General features: G+C 37.7%; 11 non-coding genes across 11 annotated transcripts; all 11 read right to left on the bottom strand.

Annotated features, from left to right (window-relative positions):
• Positions 1–963: 963 nt before the first annotated feature.
• On the bottom strand, positions 964–1,035 carry TRNAG-UCC (transfer RNA glycine (anticodon UCC)). The gene has a single exon. It is a non-coding gene; the product is annotated as a tRNA-Gly (tRNA).
• Positions 1,036–2,901: 1,866 nt separating this feature from the next.
• TRNAG-UCC (transfer RNA glycine (anticodon UCC)) lies at positions 2,902–2,973 on the bottom strand. Its single transcript has one exon. It is a non-coding gene; the product is annotated as a tRNA-Gly (tRNA).
• A 1,229-nt stretch (positions 2,974–4,202) lies between these two features.
• TRNAG-UCC (transfer RNA glycine (anticodon UCC)) lies at positions 4,203–4,274 on the bottom strand. Its single transcript has one exon. It is a non-coding gene; the product is annotated as a tRNA-Gly (tRNA).
• A 251-nt stretch (positions 4,275–4,525) lies between these two features.
• On the bottom strand, positions 4,526–4,597 carry TRNAG-UCC (transfer RNA glycine (anticodon UCC)). Its single transcript has one exon. It is a non-coding gene; the product is annotated as a tRNA-Gly (tRNA).
• Positions 4,598–6,134: 1,537 nt separating this feature from the next.
• TRNAG-UCC (transfer RNA glycine (anticodon UCC)) lies at positions 6,135–6,206 on the bottom strand. Its single transcript has one exon. It is a non-coding gene; the product is annotated as a tRNA-Gly (tRNA).
• Positions 6,207–6,459: 253 nt separating this feature from the next.
• TRNAG-UCC (transfer RNA glycine (anticodon UCC)) lies at positions 6,460–6,531 on the bottom strand. The gene has a single exon. It is a non-coding gene; the product is annotated as a tRNA-Gly (tRNA).
• A 4,578-nt stretch (positions 6,532–11,109) lies between these two features.
• TRNAG-UCC (transfer RNA glycine (anticodon UCC)) lies at positions 11,110–11,181 on the bottom strand. The gene has a single exon. It is a non-coding gene; the product is annotated as a tRNA-Gly (tRNA).
• Positions 11,182–11,434: 253 nt separating this feature from the next.
• On the bottom strand, positions 11,435–11,506 carry TRNAG-UCC (transfer RNA glycine (anticodon UCC)). The gene has a single exon. It is a non-coding gene; the product is annotated as a tRNA-Gly (tRNA).
• Positions 11,507–13,919: 2,413 nt separating this feature from the next.
• TRNAG-UCC (transfer RNA glycine (anticodon UCC)) lies at positions 13,920–13,991 on the bottom strand. The gene has a single exon. It is a non-coding gene; the product is annotated as a tRNA-Gly (tRNA).
• A 253-nt stretch (positions 13,992–14,244) lies between these two features.
• On the bottom strand, positions 14,245–14,316 carry TRNAG-UCC (transfer RNA glycine (anticodon UCC)). Its single transcript has one exon. It is a non-coding gene; the product is annotated as a tRNA-Gly (tRNA).
• Positions 14,317–15,452: 1,136 nt separating this feature from the next.
• On the bottom strand, positions 15,453–15,524 carry TRNAG-UCC (transfer RNA glycine (anticodon UCC)). Its single transcript has one exon. It is a non-coding gene; the product is annotated as a tRNA-Gly (tRNA).
• Positions 15,525–18,473: the final 2,949 nt, after the last annotated feature.

Raw genomic sequence — 18,473 nt, 5'->3', positions numbered from 1 at the left:
GTTGGCCGGGAATCGAACATGGGTCAACTGCTTGGAAGGCAGCTATGCTCACCACTATACCACCAACGCTTGATTGAGTCTGCTAAAGCAAATATTTCCCAAGTACGCAAGTCAGGTCACATGTTCTAAAAATATGCACGAGATGCCATGTTACACCATGGCTTGACTGAAATGATTGAAACAATATAAAAGGAATACCTCAGACAGGGATGGAATCAAAAGTAATTGTTATAGGAATATACCATGAATTTTACAAAGCTTTGAACATTTTTAATGAACTTTTGATCCGAGAACATGCTCAATAACATTTGGAAGTATGAAAAAACTGCGTTGGCCGGGAATCGAACACGGGTCAACTGCTTGGAAGGCAGCTATGCTCACCACTATACCACCAACGCTTGACTGAGTCTGCTAAAGCAAATATTTCCCAAATACGTAAGTCAGGTCACATGTTCTAAAAATATGCACGAGATGCCATGTTACACCATGGCTTGACTGAAATGATTGAAACAATATAAAAGGAATACCTCAGACAGGGATGGAATCAAAAGTAATTTTTATAGGAATATACCATGAATTTTACAAAGCTTTGAACCTTTTTAATGAACTTTTGATCCGAGAACATGCTCAATAACATTTGGAAGTATGAAAAAACTGCATTGGAAGTCAACTGCTTGGAAGGCAGCTATGCTCACCACTATACCACCAACGCTGAACTGAGTCTGCTAAAGCAAATATTTCCCACGTACGTAAGTCAGGTCACATGTTCTAAAAATATGCACGAGATGCCATGTTACACCATGGCTTGACTGAAATGATTGAAACAATATAAAACCTCAGACAGGGATGGAATCAAAAGTAATTTTTATAGGAAGATATCATACATTTTACAAAGCTTTGAACATTTTTAATGAACTTTTGATCAGAGAATATGCTCAACAACATTTGGAAGTATGAAAAAACTGCGTTGGCCGGGAATCGAACCCGGGTCAACTGCTTGGAAGGCAGCTATGCTCACCACTATACCACCAACGCTTGACTGAGTCTGCTAAAGCAAATATTTCCCACGTATGTAAGTCAGGTCACATGTTTTAAAAATATGCACGAGATGCCATGTTACACCATGGTTTGACTGAAATGATTTAAACAATATAAAATGAGTACCTCAGACAGGGATGGAATCAAAAGTAATTGTTATAGGAATATACCATGAATTTTACAAAGCTTTGAACATTTTTAATGAACTTTTGATCCGAGAACATGCTCAATAACATTTGGAAGTATGAAAAAACTGCATTGGAAGTCAACTGCTTGGAAGGCAGCTATGCTCACCACTATACCACCAACGCTTGACTGAGTCTGCTAAAGCAAATATTTCCCAAGTACGTAAGTCAGGTCACATGTTCTAAAAATATGCACGAGATGCCATGTTACACCATGGCTTGACTGAAATGATTGAAACAATATAAAAGGAGTACCTCAGACAGGGATGGAATCAAACGTAATTTTTATAGGAAGATATCATGAATTTTACAAAGCATTGAACATTTTTAATGAACTTTTGATCCGAGAACATGCTCAATAACATTTGGAAGTATGAAAAAACTGCGTTGGCCGGGAATCGAACACGGGTCAACTGCTTGGAAGGCAGCTATGCTCACCACTATACCACCAACGCTTGATTGAGTCTGCTAAAGCAAATATTTCCCAAGTACGCAAGTCAGGTCACATGTTCTAAAAATATGCACGAGATGCCATGTTACACCATGGCTTGACTGAAATGATTGAAACAATATAAAAGGAATACCTCAGACAGGGATGGAATCAAAAGTAATTGTTATAGGAATATACCATGAATTTTACAAAGCTTTGAACATTTTTAATGAACTTTTGATCCGAGAACATGCTCAATAACATTTGGAAGTAAGAAAAAACTGCGTTGGCCGGGAATCGAACATGGGTCAACTGCTTGGAAGGCAGCTATGCTCACCACTATACCACCAACGCTTGATTGAGTCTGCTAAAGCAAATATTTCCCAAGTACGCAAGTCAGGTCACATGTTCTAAAAATATGCACGAGATGCCATGTTACACCATGGCTTGACTGAAATGATTGAAACAATATAAAAGGAATACCTCAGACAGGGATGGAATCAAAAGTAATTGTTATAGGAATATACCATGAATTTTACAAAGCTTTGAACATTTTTAATGAACTTTTGATCCGAGAACATGCTCAATAACATTTGGAAGTATGAAAAAACTGCGTTGGCCGGGAATCGAACACGGGTCAACTGCTTGGAAGGCAGCTATGCTCACCACTATACCACCAACGCTTGACTGAGTCTGCTAAAGCAAATATTTCCGAAATACGTAAGTCAGGTCACATGTTCTAAAAATATGCACGAGATGCCATGTTACACCATGGCTTGACTGAAATGATTGAAACAATATAAAAGGAATACCTCAGACAGGGATGGAATCAAAAGTAATTTTTATAGGAATATACCATGAATTTTACAAAGCTTTGAACCTTTTTAATGAACTTTTGATCCGAGAACATGCTCAATAACATTTGGAAGTATGAAAAAACTGCATTGGAAGTCAACTGCTTGGAAGGCAGCTATGCTCACCACTATACCACCAACGCTGAACTGAGTCTGCTAAAGCAAATATTTCCCACGTACGTAAGTCAGGTCACATGTTCTAAAAATATGCACGAGATGCCATGTTACACCATGGCTTGACTGAAATGATTGAAACAATATAAAACCTCAGACAGGGATGGAATCAAAAGTAATTTTTATAGGAAGATATCATACATTTTACAAAGCTTTGAACATTTTTAATGAACTTTTGATCAGAGAATATGCTCAACAACATTTGGAAGTATGAAAAAACTGCGTTGGCCGGGAATCGAACCCGGGTCAACTGCTTGGAAGGCAGCTATGCTCACCACTATACCACCAACGCTTGACTGAGTCTGCTAAAGCAAATATTTCCCACGTATGTAAGTCAGGTCACATGTTTTAAAAATATGCACGAGATGCCATGTTACACCATGGTTTGACTGAAATGATTTAAACAATATAAAATGAGTACCTCAGACAGGGATGGAATCAAAAGTAATTGTTATAGGAATATACCATGAATTTTACAAAGCTTTGAACATTTTTAATGAACTTTTGATCCGAGAACATGCTCAATAACATTTGGAAGTATGAAAAAACTGCATTGGAAGTCAACTGCTTGGAAGGCAGCTATGCTCACCACTATACCACCAACGCTTGACTGAGTCTGCTAAAGCAAATATTTCCCAAGTACGTAAGTCAGGTCACATGTTCTAAAAATATGCACGAGATGCCATGTTACACCATGGCTTGACTGAAATGATTGAAACAATATAAAAGGAGTACCTCAGACAGGGATGGAATCAAACGTAATTTTTATAGGAAGATATCATGAATTTTACAAAGCATTGAACATTTTTAATGAACTTTTGATCCGAGAACATGCTCAATAACATTTGGAAGTATGAAAAAACTGCGTTGGCCGGGAATCGAACACGGGTCAACTGCTTGGAAGGCAGCTATGCTCACCACTATACCACCAACGCTTGATTGAGTCTGCTAAAGCAAATATTTCCCAAGTACGCAAGTCAGGTCACATGTTCTAAAAATATGCACGAGATGCCATGTTACACCATGGCTTGACTGAAATGATTGAAACAATATAAAAGGAATACCTCAGACAGGGATGGAATCAAAAGTAATTGTTATAGGAATATACCATGAATTTTACAAAGCTTTGAACATTTTTAATGAACTTTTGATCCGAGAACATGCTCAATAACATTTGGAAGTATGAAAAAACTGCGTTGGCCGGGAATCGAACACGGGTCAACTGCTTGGAAGGCAGCTATGCTCACCACTATACCACCAACGCTTGACTGAGTCTGCTAAAGCAAATATTTCCCAAGTACGTAAGTCAGGTCACATGTTCTAAAAATATGCACGAGATGCCATGTTACACCATGGCTTGACTGAAATGATTGAAACAATATAAAAGGAATACCTCAGACAGGGATGGAATCAAAAGTAATTTTTATAGGAATATACCATGAATTTTACAAAGCTTTGAACCTTTTTAATGAACTTTTGATCCGAGAACATGCTCAACAACATTTGGAATTATGAAAAAACTGCGTTGGCCGGGAATCGAACCCGGGTCAACTGCTTGGAAGGCAGCTATGCTCACCACTATACCACCAACGCTTAACTGAGTCTGCTAAAGCAAATATTTCCCACGTACGTAAGTCAGGTCACATGTTCTAAAAATATGCACGAGATGCCATGTTACACCATGGCTTGACTGAAATGATTGAAACAATATAAAACCTCAGACAGGGATGGAATCAAAAGTAATTTTTATAGGAAGATATCATACATTTTACAAAGCTTTGAACATTTTTAATGAACTTTTGATCCGAGAATATGCTCAACAACATTTGGAAGTATGAAAAAACTGCGTTGGCCGGGAATCGAACCCGGGTCAACTGCTTGGAAGGCAGCTATGCTCACCACTATACCACCAACGCTTGACTGAGTCTGCTAAAGCAAATATTTCCCACGTATGTAAGTCAGGTCACATGTTTTAAAAATATGCACGAGATGCCATGTTACACCATGGCTTGACTGAAATGATTGAAACAATATAAAAGGAGTACCTCAGACAGGAATGGAATCAAAATTAATTTTTATAGGAAGATATCATGAATTTTACAAAGCTTTGAACATTTTTAATGAACTTTTGATCCGAGAACATGCTCAATAACATTTGGAAGTATGAAAAAACTGCATTGGAAGTCAACTGCTTGGAAGGCAGCTATGCTCACCACTATACCACCAACGCTTGACTGAGTCTGCTAAAGCAAATATTTCCCAAGTACGTAAGTAAGGTCACATGTTCTAAAAATATGCACGAGATGCCATGTTACACCATGGCTTGACTGAAATGATTGAAACAATATAAAAGGAGTACCTCAGACAGGGATGGAATCAAAATTAATTTTTATAGGAAGATATCATGAATTTTACAAAGCTTTGAACATTTTTAATGAACTTTTGATCCGAGAACATGCTCAACAACATTTGGAAGTATGAAAAAACTGCGTTGGCCGGGAATCGAACCCGGGTCAACTAGTTGGAAGGCAGCTATGCTCACCACTATACCACCAATGCTTAATTGAGTCTGCTAAAGCAAATATTTCCCAAGTACGCAAGTCAGGTCACATGTTCTAAAATTATGCACGAGATGCCATGTTACACCATGGCTTGACTGAAATGATTGAAACAATATAAAATGAGTACCTCAGACAGTGATGGAATCCAAATTAAAATTTATAGGAATATACCATGAATTTTACAAAGCTTTGAACATTTTTAATGAACTTTTGATCCGAGAACATGCTCAATAACATTTGGAAGTATGAAAAAACTGCGTTGGCCGGGAATCGAACCCGCGTCAACTGCTTGGAAGGCAGCTATGCTCACCACTATACCACCAACGCTTGATTGAGTCTGCTAAAGCAAATATTTCCCAAGTACGCAAGTCAGGTCACATGTTCTAAAAATATGCACGAGATGCCATGTTACACCATGGCTTGACTGAAATGATTGAAACAATATAAAACCTCAGACAGGGATGGAATCAAAAGTAATTTTTATAGGAAGATATCATACATTTTACAAAGCTTTGAACATTTTTAATGAACTTTTGATCCGAGAACATGCTCAATAACATTTGGAAGTATGAAAAAACTGCATTGGAAGTCAACTGCTTGGAAGGCAGCTATGCTCACCACTATACCACCAACGCTTGACTGAGTCTGCTAAAGCAAATATTTCCCAAGTACGTAAGTCAGGTCACATGTTCTAAAAATATGCAAGAGATGCCATGTTACACCATGGCTTGACTGAAATGATTGAAACAATATAAAAGGAGTACCTCAGACAGGGATGGAATCAAAATTAATTTTTATAGGAATATACGATGAATTTTACAAAGCTTTGAACATTTTTAATGAACTTTTGATCCGAGAACATGCTCAACAACATTTGGAAGTATGAAAAAACTGCGTTGGCCGGGAATCGAACCCGGGTCAACTGCTTGGAAGGCAGCTATGCTCACCACTATACCACCAACGCTTGACTGAGTCTGCTAAAGCAAATATTTCCCACGTATGTAATAGTCAGGTCACATGTTCTAAAAATATGCACGAGATGCCATGTTACACCATGGCTTGACTGAAATGATTGAAACAATATAAAACCTCAGACAGGGATGGAATCAAAAGTAATTTTTATAGGAATATACCATGAATTTTACAAAGCTTTGAACATTTTTAATGAACTTTTGATCCGAGAATATGCTCAACAACATTTGGAAGTATGAAAAAACTGCGTTGGCCGGGAATCGAACCCGGGTCAACTGCTTGGAAGGCAGCTATGCTCACCACTATACCACCAACGCTTGACTGAGTCTGCTAAAGCAAATATTTCCCAAGTACGTAAGTCAGGTCACATGTTCTAAAAATATGCACGAGATGCCATGTTACACCATGGCTTGACTGAAATGATTGAAACAATATAAAAGGAGTACCTCAGACAGGGATGGAATCAAAATTAATTTTTATAGGAAGATATCATGAATTTTACAAAGCTTTGAACATTTTTAATGAACTTTTGATCCGAGAACATGCTCAATAACATTTGGAAGTATGAAAAAACTGCATTGGAAGTCAACTGCTTGGAAGGCAGCTATGCTCACCACTATACCACCAACGCTTGACTGAGTCTGCTAAAGCAAATATTTCCCACGTACGTAAGTCAGGTCACATGTTCTAAAAATATGCACGAGATGCCATGTTACACCATGGCTTGACTGAAATGATTGAAACAATATAAAACCTCAGACAGGGATGGAATCAAAAGTAATTTTTATAGGAAGATATCATACATTTTACAAAGCTTTGAACATTTTTAATGAACTTTTGATCCGAGAACATGCTCAATAACATTTGGAAGTATGAAAAAACTGCATTGGAAGTCAACTGCTTGGAAGGCAGCTATGCTCACCACTATACCACCAACGCTTGACTGAGTCTGCTAAAGCAAATATTTCCCAAGTACGTAAGTCAGGTCACATGTTCTAAAAATATGCACAAGATGCCATGTTACACCATGGCTTGACTGAAATGATTGAAACAATATAAAAGGAGTACCTCAGACAGGGATGGAATCGAAATTAATTTTTATAGGAATATACAATGAATTTTACAAAGCTTTGAACATTTTTAATGAACTTTTGATCCGAGAACATGCTCAACAACATTTGGAAGTATGAAAAAACTGCGTTGGCCGGGAATCGGCTAAAGCAAATATTTCCCAAGTACGTAAGTCAGGTCACATGTTCTAAAAATATGCACGAGATGCCATGTTACACCATGGCTTGACTGAAATTATTTAAACAATATAAAACCTTAGACAGGGATGGAATCAAAAGTAATTTTTATAGGAAGATATCATACATTTTACAAAGCTTTGAACATTTTTAATGAACTTTTGATCCGAGAACATGCTCAATAACATTTGGAAGTATGAAAAAACTGCATTGGAAGTCAACTGCTTGGAAGGCAGCTATGCTCACCACTATACCACCAACGCTTGACTGAGTCTGCTAAAGCAAATACTTCCCAAGTACGTAAGTCAGGTCACATGTTCTAAAAATATGCACGAGATGCCATGTTACACCATGGCTTGACTGAAATGATTGAAACAATATAAAAGGAGTACCTCAGACAGGGATGGAATCAAAATTAATTTTTATAGGAAGATATCATGAACATTTGAACATTTTTAATGAACTTTTGATCCGAGAACATGCTCAATAACATTTGGAAGTATGAAAAAACTGCATTGGAAGTCAACTGCTTGGAAGGCAGCTATGCTCACCACTATACCACCAACGCTTGACTGAGTCTGCTAAAGCAAATATTTCCCAAGTACGTAAGTCAGGTCACATGTTCTAAAAATATGCACAAGATGCCATGTTACACCATGGCTTGACTGAAATGATTGAAACAATATAAAAGGAGTACCTCAGACAGGGATGGAATCGAAATTAATTTTTATAGGAATATACAATGAATTTTACAAAGCTTTGAACATTTTTAATGAACTTTTGATCCGAGAACATGCTCAACAACATTTGGAAGTATGAAAAAACTGCGTTGGCCGGGAATCGGCTAAAGCAAATATTTCCCAAGTACGTAAGTCAGGTCACATGTTCTAAAAATATGCACGAGATGCCATGTTACACCATGGCTTGACTGAAATTATTTAAACAATATAAAACCTTAGACAGGGATGGAATCAAAAGTAATTTTTATAGGAAGATATCATACATTTTACAAAGCTTTGAACATTTTTAATGAACTTTTGATCCGAGAACATGCTCAATAACATTTGGAAGTATGAAAAAACTGCATTGGAAGTCAACTGCTTGGAAGGCAGCTATGCTCACCACTATACCACCAACGCTTGACTGAGTCTGCTAAAGCAAATACTTCCCAAGTACGTAAGTCAGGTCACATGTTCTAAAAATATGCACGAGATGCCATGTTACACCATGGCTTGACTGAAATGATTGAAACAATATAAAAGGAGTACCTCAGACAGGGATGGAATCAAAATTAATTTTTATAGGAAGATATCATGAACATTTGAACATTTTTAATGAACTTTTGATCCGAGAACATGCTCAATAACATTTGGAAGTATGAAAAAACTGCATTGGCCGGGAATCGAACACGGGTCAACTGCTTGGAAGGCAGCTATGTTCACCACTATACCACCAACGCTTGACTGAGTCTGCTAGAGCAAATATTTCCCAAGTACGTAAGTCAGGTCACATGTTCTAAAAATATGCACGAGATGCCATGTTACACCATGGCTTGACTGAAATGATTTAACCCCTTCCCGACATATGACGTACATTTACGCCATATGTCGGTTGGGGGTGAATCAAGCCAGCTCACGGAGTGAGCTGGCTTGATAGAGAGCAGGTAATGGCTGTATATTACAGCCATGTCCCTGCTCTCACGGCCACGAGCGGCGAGTTCGCCGATCGCGGCCGTTTAACCCTTTAAGCACCGCGGGCAAAGCGCCCGCAGTGCTTAAATAGCTGATCGGAGGGGGGGGCGCCCCCCTCCGGCGCCGATCGGGGCCCCCCGCAGCGCGATCGGAGGGTGCCGATCGGTTGCCATGGTAGCCAGGGGTCTAATGTAGACCCCTGTGCTGTCCGTGTATTCATACCTATTACATCCTGCCTCAGGCAGGATGTAATAGGAAGTGCAAAAAATCACTACGTTCAGCCATAGAGCTCTATGGCTGAACCTAGTACAGGCGATCGCGCCCCCTAGTGGTCAAGTACACTAGGGGGCCTTGTAGTAAAAGTAAAAAAAAAAAAAAAATAAAGTTTAAAAATAAAAAAAAAATAAAAAAATATTAAAAGTTCAAATCACCCCCCTTTCCCCATTTCCCAAATAAAAATAAATAAATAATAAAAAAAATAAACATATTTGGTATCGCCGCGTTCCTAAAAGTCCGATCTATTAAAATATAACATTAGTTATCCCGCTCGGTTAAAGGCGTAAACGGAAAATAATCCCCAACGCCAAAACTACGCTTTTTGGTCGCATCGCGTACCCAAAAAAAAATAACTAAAAGAGATCAGAAAGTCGCCCATATCCCATAATGGTATTAATTAAAAAGTACACTTCAGCCCGCAAAAAATGAGCCCTCACCCAGGTCCGTAGGTGGAAAAATAAAAAAGTTATAAGCCGCAGAACATGGCGACGCGACGCAAATTCGAAAAACCGTAACATTTTCTATTTTTTTTTTTAGTGGTAAAATGTAACGAAAACTATATAAGTTTGGTATTACCGGAATCGTAACGACCCATAGAATAAAGATAACCCATCATTTTAAACGAACTATGAACTCCAAAAAAACCGTAACCAGCGCAAAATTGTGGAATTGCGTTTTTTTTTTTTTTTACCCCACATTGAATTATTTCCTGATTCCCCAGAATATTATACGGTATAGTAAATGGTACCATTAGAAAGTACAACTTGTCCCGCAAAAAAAAAGCCCTCATGTGTCTATATAGCCGGAAAATTAAAAAAGTTACGCTTATTTGAACACAAGGAGGAAAAAAAAAAAAAAATTACCTTAAAAGGCAATGTCGGGAAGGGGTTAAACAATATAAAAGGAGTACCTCAGACAGGGATGGAATCAAAAGTAATTTTTATAGGAAGATATCATGAATTTTACAAAGCTTTGAACATTTTTAATGAACTTTTGATCCGAGAACATGCTTAATAACATTTGGAAGTAAGAAAAAACTGCTTTGGCCGGGAATCGAACCCGGGTCAACTGCTTGGAAGGCAGCTATGCTCACCATTATACCACCAACGCTTGATTGAGTCTGCTAAAGCAAATATTTCCCAAGTTCGCAAGTCAGGTCACATGTTCTAAAAATATGCACGAGATGCCATGTTACACCATGGCTTGACTGAAATGATTGAAACAATATAAAATGAGTACCTCAGACAGGGATGGAATCAAAAGTAATTGTTATAGGAATATACCATGAATTTTACAAAGCTTTGAACATTTTTAATGAACTTTTGATCCGAGAACATGCTCAATAACATTTGGAAGTATGAAAAAACTGCATTGGAAGTCAACTGCTTGGAAGGCAGCTATGCTCACCACTATACCACCAACGCTTGACTGAGTCTGCTAAAGCAAATATTTCCCAAGTACGTAAGTCAGGTCACATGTTCTAAAAATATGCACGAGATGCCATGTTACACCATGGCTTGACTGAAATGATTGAAACAATATAAAAGGAGTACCTCAGACAGGGATGGAATCAAAATTAATTTTTATAGGAATATACGATGAATTTTACAAAGTTTTGAACATTTTTAATGAACTTTTGATCCGAGAACATGCTCAACAACATTTGGAAGTATGAAAAAACTGCGTTGGCCGGGAATCGAACCCGGGTCAACTGCTTGGAAGGCAGCTATGCTCACCACTATACCACCAACGCTTGACTGAGTCTGCTAAAGCAAATATTTCCCACGTATGTAATAGTCAGGTCACATGTTCTAAAAATATGCACGAGATGCCATGTTACACCATGGCTTGACTGAAATGATTGAAACAATATAAAACCTCAGACAGGGATGGAATCAAAAGTAATTTTTATAGGAATATACCATGAATTTTACAAAGCTTTGAACATTTTTAATGAACTTTTGATCCGAGAATATGCTCAACAACATTTGGAAGTATGAAAAAACTGCGTTGGCCGGGAATCGAACCCGGGTCAACTGCTTGGAAGGCAGCTATGCTCACCACTATACCACCAACGCTTGACTGAGTCTGCTAAAGCAAATATTTCCCAAGTACGTAAGTCAGGTCACATGTTCTAAAAATATGCACGAGATGCCATGTTACACCATGGCTTGACTGAAATGATTGAAACAATATAAAAGGAGTACCTCAGACAGGGATGGAATCAAAATTAATTTTTATAGGAAGATATCATGAATTTTACAAAGCTTTGAACATTTTTAATGAACTTTTGATCCGAGAACATGCTCAATAACATTTGGAAGTATGAAAAAACTGCATTGGAAGTCAACTGCTTGGAAGGCAGCTATGCTCACCACTATACCACCAACGCTTGACTGAGTCTGCTAAAGCAAATATTTCCCACGTACGTAAGTCAGGTCACATGTTCTAAAAATATGCACGAGATGCCATGTTACACCATGGCTTGACTGAAATGATTGAAACAATATAAAACCTCAGACAGGGATGGAATCAAAAGTAATTTTTATAGGAAGATATCATACATTTTACAAAGCTTTGAACATTTTTAATGAACTTTTGATCCGAGAACATGCTCAATAACATTTGGAAGTATGAAAAAACTGCATTGGAAGTCAACTGCTTGGAAGGCAGCTATGCTCACCACTATACCACCAACGCTTGACTGAGTCTGCTAAAGCAAATATTTCCCAAGTACGTAAGTCAGGTCACATGTTCTAAAAATATGCACAAGATGCCATGTTACACCATGGCTTGACTGAAATGATTGAAACAATATAAAAGGAGTACCTCAGACAGGGATGGAATCGAAATTAATTTTTATAGGAATATACAATGAATTTTACAAAGCTTTGAACATTTTTAATGAACTTTTGATCCGAGAACATGCTCAACAACATTTGGAAGTATGAAAAAACTGCGTTGGCCGGGAATCGGCTAAAGCAAATATTTCCCAAGTACGTAAGTCAGGTCACATGTTCTAAAAATATGCACGAGATGCCATGTTACACCATGGCTTGACTGAAATTATTGAAACAATATAAAACCTCAGACAGGGATGGAATCAAAAGTAATTTTTATAGGAAGATATCATACATTTTACAAAGCTTTGAACATTTTTAATGAACTTTTGATCCGAGAACATGCTCAATAACATTTGGAAGTATGAAAAAACTGCATTGGAAGTCAACTGCTTGGAAGGCAGCTATGCTCACCACTATACCACCAACGCTTGACTGAGTCTGCTAAAGCAAATACTTCCCAAGTACGTAAGTCAGGTCACATGTTCTAAAAATATGCACGAGATGCCATGTTACACCATGGCTTGACTGAAATGATTGAAACAATATAAAAGGAGTACCTCAGACAGGGATGGAATCAAAATTAATTTTTATAGGAAGATATCATGAACATTTGAACATTTTTAATGAACTTTTGATCCGAGAACATGCTCAATAACATTTGGAAGTATGAAAAAACTGCATTGGCCGGGAATCGAACACGGGTCAACTGCTTGGAAGGCAGCTATGCTCACCACTATACCACCAACGCTTGACTGAGTCTGCTAGAGCAAATATTTCCCAAGTACGTAAGTCAGGTCACATGTTCTAAAAATATGCACGAGATGCCATGTTACACCATGGCTTGACTGAAATGATTTAAACAATATAAAAGGAGTACCTCAGACAGGGATGGAATCAAAAGTAATTTTTATAGGAAGATATCATGAATTTTACAAAGCTTTGAACATTTTTAATGAACTTTTGATCCGAGAACATGCTTAATAACATTTGGAAGTAAGAAAAAACTGCTTTGGCCGGGAATCGAACCCGGGTCAACTGCTTGGAAGGCAGCTATGCTCACCATTATACCACCAACGCTTGATTGAGTCTGCTAAAGCAAATATTTCCCAAGTTCGCAAGTCAGGTCACATGTTCTAAAAATATGCACGAGATGCCATGTTACACCATGGCTTGACTGAAATGATTGAAACAATATAAAATGAGTACCTCAGACAGGGATGGAATCAAAAGTAATTGTTATAGGAATATACCATGAATTTTACAAAGCTTTGAACATTTTTAATGAACTTTTGATCCGAGAACATGCTCAATAACATTTGGAAGTATGAAAAAACTGCATTGGAAGTCAACTGCTTGGAAGGCAGCTATGCTCACCACTATACCACCAACGCTTGACTGAGTCTGCTAAAGCAAATATTTCCCAAGTACGTAAGTCAGGTCACATGTTCTAAAAATATGCACGAGATGCCATGTTACACCATGGCTTGACTGAAATGATTGAAACAATATAAAAGGAGTACCTCAGACAGGGATGGAATCAAAATTAATTTTTATAGGAATATACGATGAATTTTACAAAGTTTTGAACATTTTTAATGAACTTTTGATCCGAGAACATGCTCAACAACATTTGGAAGTATGAAAAAACTGCGTTGGCCGGGAATCGAACCCGGGTCAACTGCTTGGAAGGCAGCTATGCTCACCACTATACCACCAACGCTTGACTGAGTCTGCTAAAGCAAATATTTCCCACGTATGTAATAGTCAGGTCACATGTTCTAAAAATATGCACGAGATGCCATGTTACACCATGGCTTGACTGAAATGATTGAAACAATATAAAACCTCAGACAGGGATGGAATCAAAAGTAATTTTTATAGGAATATACCATGAATTTTACAAAGCTTTGAACATTTTTAATGAACTTTTGATCCGAGAATATGCTCAACAACATTTGGAAGTATGAAAAAACTGCGTTGGCCGGGAATCGAACCCGGGTCAACTGCTTGGAAGGCAGCTATGCTCACCACTATACCACCAACGCTTGACTGAGTCTGCTAAAGCAAATATTTCCCAAGTACGTAAGTCAGGTCACATGTTCTAAAAATATGCACGAGATGCCATGTTACACCATGGCTTGACTGAAATGATTGAAACAATATAAAAGGAGTACCTCAGACAGGGATGGAATCAAAATTAATTTTTATAGGAAGATATCATGAATTTTACAAAGCTTTGAACATTTTTAATGAACTTTTGATCCGAGAACATGCTCAATAACATTTGGAAGTATGAAAAAACTGCATTGGAAGTCAACTGCTTGGAAGGCAGCTATGCTCACCACTATACCACCAACGCTTGACTGAGTCTGCTAAAGCAAATATTTCCCACGTACGTAAGTCAGGTCACATGTTCTAAAAATATGCACGAGATGCCATGTTACACCATGGCTTGACTGAAATGATTGAAACAATATAAAACCTCAGACAGGGATGGAATCAAAAGTAATTTTTATAGGAAGATATCATACATTTTACAAAGCTTTGAACATTTTTAATGAACTTTTGATCCGAGAACATGCTCAATAACATTTGGAAGTATGAAAAAACTGCATTGGAAGTCAACTGCTTGGAAGGCAGCTATGCTCACCACTATACCACCAACGTTTGACTGAGTCTGCTAAAGCAAATATTTCCCAAGTACGTAAGTCAGGTCACATGTTCTAAAAATATGCACAAGATGCCATGTTACACCATGGCTTGACTGAAATGATTGAAACAATATAAAAGGAGTACCTCAGACAGGGATGGAATCGAAATTAATTTTTATAGGAATATACAATGAATTTTACAAAGCTTTGAACATTTTTAATGAACTTTTGATCCGAGAACATGCTCAACAACATTTGGAAGTATGAAAAAACTGCGTTGGCCGGGAATCGGCTAAAGCAAATATTTCCCAAGTACGTAAGTCAGGTCACATGTTCTAAAAATATGCACGAGATGCCATGTTACACCATGGCTTGACTGAAATTATTGAAACAATATAAAACCTCAGACAGGGATGGAATCAAAAGTAATTTTTATAGGAATATACCATGAATTTTACAAAGCTTTGAACATTTTTAATGAACTTTTGATCCGAGAATATGCTCAACAACATTTGGAAGTATGAAAAAACTGCGTTGGCCGGGAATCGAACCCGGGTCAACTGCTTGGAAGGCAGCTATGCTCACCACTATACCACCAACGCTTGACTGAGTCTGCTAAAGCAAATATTTCCCAAGTACGTAAGTCAGGTCACATGTTCTAAAAATATGCACGAGATGCCATGTTACACCATGGCTTGACTGAAATGATTGAAACAATATAAAAGGAGTACCTCAGACAGGGATGGAATCAAAATTAATTTTTATAGGAAGATATCATGAATTTTACAAAGCTTTGAACATTTTTAATGAACTTTTGATCCGAGAACATGCTCAATAACATTTGGAAGTATGAAAAAACTGCATTGGAAGTCAACTGCTTGGAAGGCAGCTATGCTCACCACTATACCACCAACGCTTGACTGAGTCTGCTAAAGCAAATATTTCCCACGTACGTAAGTCAGGTCACATGTTCTAAAAATATGCACGAGATGCCATGTTACACCATGGCTTGACTGAAATGATTGAAACAATATAAAACCTCAGACAGGGATGGAATCAAAAGTAATTTTTATAGGAAGATATCATACATTTTACAAAGCTTTGAACATTTTTAATGAACTTTTGATCCGAGAACATGCTCAATAACATTTGGAAGTATGAAAAAACTGCATTGGAAGTCAACTGCTTGGAAGGCAGCTATGCTCACCACTATACCACCAACGCTTGACTGAGTCTGCTAAAGCAAATATTTCCCAAGTACGTAAGTCAGGTCACATGTTCTAAAAATATGCACAAGATGCCATGTTACACCATGGCTTGACTGAAATGATTGAAACAATATAAAAGGAGTACCTCAGACAGGGATGGAATCGAAATTAATTTTTATAGGAATATACAATGAATTTTACAAAGCTTTGAACATTTTTAATGAACTTTTGATCCGAGAACATGCTCAACAACATTTGGAAGTATGAAAAAACTGCGTTGGCCGGGAATCGGCTAAAGCAAATATTTCCCAAGTACGTAAGTCAGGTCACATGTTCTAAAAATATGCACGAGATGCCATGTTACACCATGGCTTGACTGAAATTATTGAAACAATATAAAACCTCAGACAGGGATGGAATCAAAAGTAATTTTTATAGGAAGATATCATACATTTTACAAAGCTTTGAACATTTTTAATGAACTTTTGATCCGAGAACATGCTCAATAACATTTGGAAGTATGAAAAAACTGCATTGGAAGTCAACTGCTTGGAAGGCAGCTATGCTCACCACTATACCACCAACGCTTGACTGAGTCTGCTAAAGCAAATACTTCCCAAGTACGTAAGTTAGGTCACATGTTCTAAAAATATGCACGAGATGCCATGTTACACCATGGCTTGACTGAAATGATTGAAACAATATAAAAGGAGTACCTCAGACAGGGATGGAATCAAAATTAATTTTTATAGGAAGATATCATGAACATTTGAACATTTTTAATGAACTTTTGATCCGAGAACATGCTCAATAACATTTGGAAGTATGAAAAAACTGCATTGGCCGGGAATCGAACACGGGTCAACTGCTTGGAAGGCAGCTATGCTCACCACTATACCACCAACGCTTGACTGAGTCTGCTAGAGCAAATATTTCCCAAGTACGTAAGTCAGGTCACATGTTCTAAAAATATGCACGAGATGCCATGTTACACCATGGCTTGACTGAAATGATTTAAACAATATAAAAGGAGTACCTCAGACAGGGATGGAATCAAAAGTAATTTTTATAGGAAGATATCATGAATTTTACAAAGCTTTGAACATTTTTAATGAACTTTTGATCCGAGAACATGCTTAATAACATTTGGAAGTAAGAAAAAACTGCTTTGGCCGGGAATCGAACCCGGGTCAACTGCTTGGAAGGCAGCTATGCTCACCACTATACCACTAACGCATGATTGAGTCTGCTAAAGCAAATATTTCCCAAGTACGCAAGTCAGGTCACATGTTCTAAAAATATGCACGAGATGCCATGTTACACCATGGCTTGACTGAAATGATTGAAACAATATAAAATGAGTACCTCAGACAGGGATGGAATCAAAAGTAATTGTTATAGGAATATACCATGAATTTTACAAAGCTTTGAACATTTTTAATGAACTTTTGATCCGAGAACATGCTCAATAACATTTGGAAGTATGAAAAAACTGTGTTGGCCGGGAATCGAACACGGGTCAACTGCTTGGAAGGCAGCTATGCTCACCACTATACCACCAACGCTTGACTGAGTCTGCTAAAGCAAATATTTCCCAAGTACGTAAGTCAGGTCACATGTTCTAAAAATATGCACGAGATGCCATGTTACACCATGGCTTGACTGAAATGATTGAAACAATATAAAAGGAGTACCTCAGACAGGGATGGAATCAAAATTAATTTTTATAGGAAGATATCATGAATTTTACAAAGCTTTGAACATTTTTAATGAACTTTTGATCCGAGAACATGCTCAATAACATTTGGAAGTATGAAAAAACTGCATTGGAAGTCAACTGCTTGGAAGGCAGCTATGCTCACCACTATACCACCAACGCTTGACTGAGTCTGCTAAAGCAAATATTTCCCACGTACGTAAGTCAGGTCACATGTTCTAAAAATATGCACGAGATGCCATGTTACACCATGGCTTGACTGAAATGATTGAAACAATATAAAACCTCAGACAGGGATGGAATCAAAAGTAATTTTTATAGGAAGATATCATACATTTTACAAAGCTTTGAACATTTTTAATGAACTTTTGATCCGAGAACATGCTCAATAACATTTGGAAGTATGAAAAAACTGCATTGGAAGTCAACTGCTTGGAAGGCAGCTATGCTCACCACTATACCACCAACGCTTGACTGAGTCTGCTAAAGCAAATATTTCCCAAGTACGTAAGTCAGGTCACATGTTCTAAAAATATGCACAAGATGCCATGTTACACCATGGCTTGACTGAAATGATTGAAACAATATAAAAGGAGTACCTCAGACAGGGATGGAATCAAAATTAA

The sequence above is a fragment of the Crinia signifera genome, unplaced genomic scaffold (genome assembly GCF_055691185.1).
Source record: "Crinia signifera unplaced genomic scaffold, ASM5569118v1 HAP2_SCAFFOLD_103, whole genome shotgun sequence".
Taxonomy (NCBI): Eukaryota; Metazoa; Chordata; class Amphibia; order Anura; family Myobatrachidae; genus Crinia; species Crinia signifera.
Note: the sequence above shows the minus strand (reverse complement) of the source record. Positions and strands in the feature narration are given on the sequence as shown.